Source organism: Odontomachus brunneus, unplaced genomic scaffold, assembly GCF_010583005.1.
Source record: "Odontomachus brunneus isolate Ranch 3 - 2012 unplaced genomic scaffold, Obru_v1 Obru_scaffold_068, whole genome shotgun sequence".
NCBI classification, from domain to species: domain Eukaryota; kingdom Metazoa; phylum Arthropoda; class Insecta; order Hymenoptera; family Formicidae; genus Odontomachus; species Odontomachus brunneus.
The window spans coordinates 1,057,219-1,059,080 of record NW_022639518.1 but is presented as its reverse complement, the minus strand read 5'-3'; the positions used below and the strand labels follow the sequence as shown (position 1 = coordinate 1,059,080).

The 1,862-nt window shown below is 22.9% G+C and overlaps 1 protein-coding gene across 8 annotated transcripts in view; it reads left to right on the top strand.

Moving 5' to 3' along the window:
• LOC116846727 (ankyrin repeat domain-containing protein 50) overlaps window positions 1–1,862 on the top strand; it is a 692,623-nt gene that overhangs the window by 166,896 nt on the left and 523,865 nt on the right. The gene's annotated exons all lie outside the window — the stretch shown is intronic.

Sequence of the window (1,862 nt, the reverse complement as noted above, 5' to 3'; positions counted from 1 at the left end):
CTTTTGTCTGAAACATTTTTTTGTAAAACTTATATTTTTCCTGATATTCGGGCGTCCCGGTACTTTCCGAACACCCTGTATATGTATACAAACATACACACACACATAAAAAGAGAGAACAAATTATGAAAATCTATATTGAAAATATTATTAAAATATAGAAATATCTAAATATTTTATATAATATTTATTGTAAACAAAAATTAATATTTTGTAAATATTTTTATAAATATTGCACATGAAAAAAACAAATATAATTATTTATAATTATTAAATTAATAAAGAAATAAGAAAATCAAAATTTAAATTGGTAATGTACATTAGAAAAAAATTCTTTAAATGAAAGAAATATATTTTGTTACATATAATTTGTTAACTTAAAAAATATTTGTTAAATTTTAGAAAATATATAATAAATACAAAGAAATATTTTTTTAAATTTGTAAAATAAGCTGTAAAATTACGAATTTATAAATAAAAAAAGTAATTTCTTTGATTTAAAATATCTATATATATAAGAATAAACAAATGATTTCTTTACAAGGAGAAAATGTGTGTGAGTGTTTTTAAATGTGTTTTTAAAACTGTTTAAATAAATATTTGCTTGTTTTAAAAGTAAATAAAATACATATAAATCATTTTATAAATCTGAATAAATTATTTTCTAATATTAAAAGTATTTTTTATGTTTTAAATTAAAGTTTCTTTTATTATCAGAAAACAATTTATTTAAATTTACAAAATAATTTATTTTATTTACTTTTAAAACATGTAAATATTTTTTAAATGTACTTTCTACATACTTTTTAAAACATATTTTAACAGAATCTATTCTCTTCTTTTAAATAAATCATATGCTTTCGTATATGGATACACCATATGTACACAATATAAAGCGTCTCTCAATCAAAGTGACAGTGATGCAGTAGGTAAGGTGAACGACACAAGAATCAGCCCAAGTAACAAATTCACGTCAAAATAACGTAAAAAACTGGTCATAACTGGTCGAATGACGTCAAGTGACTAAATAACGATGTCTTCAAACCGTCTTTTTTGTGACATTTTAATGACGTTTCTGTATAACGTCTTAAAAACGTATTATTGACGTTTAGAGACGTCATAAAACGTCATTAAGTCGTCTAAAATGTCGTAATTAATCTGTGACATTAGACTATCATTTTGACAATATTCTCACGATATTTTTGATCATTCCTTGGTTATTTTTGATACTGAACTTACTTAGATTTGGATGTCATTTTGACGTAAATCTGCTACCTGGGAGACGTCTCAGGCTCGAATCTCAGCAATGCCCATACAGCACAGAAGCTTGCAGCAACATTGCTACAACGTTGCAAGATTGCATATTGCAGTGCAATGTTGCAGAAACTTTGCAGTGACATTAATTTGCAATATTACTTTAGCAATATTGCAGTAATATTAAAAAAATATTACGAATATAATATATTTTATTTATTTACTAGTTATTTTTGTTACTTGTATTTCAAATTCAGTAATGTTTTACATCAATAATACTTACAGAATAGTACGTAGAATAACACTCGTTAGTGGCAATCATTAATTTGTTTTATTGCATATTTTTTATACTTCTTATACCGTTTTTTTCGGAAAAAATACTTTCTTTAGATTTAATATTCGTACTTGTTTAATTTTGTGGTTTCTTTTATTTCATTAAAATATTATATTCTTAAACGAAATATCATTTTTTAAAATGATAAAAATAAAACTTTTATTTCGTTCAAGGAAACCATGTCATTTGATGAATAACACTATTGTTTTAAATAATATTTTTTAAAAGTTTCTCTCAAAATTTAGTAATTCGATTTGTTTAATTTGGATTTTCT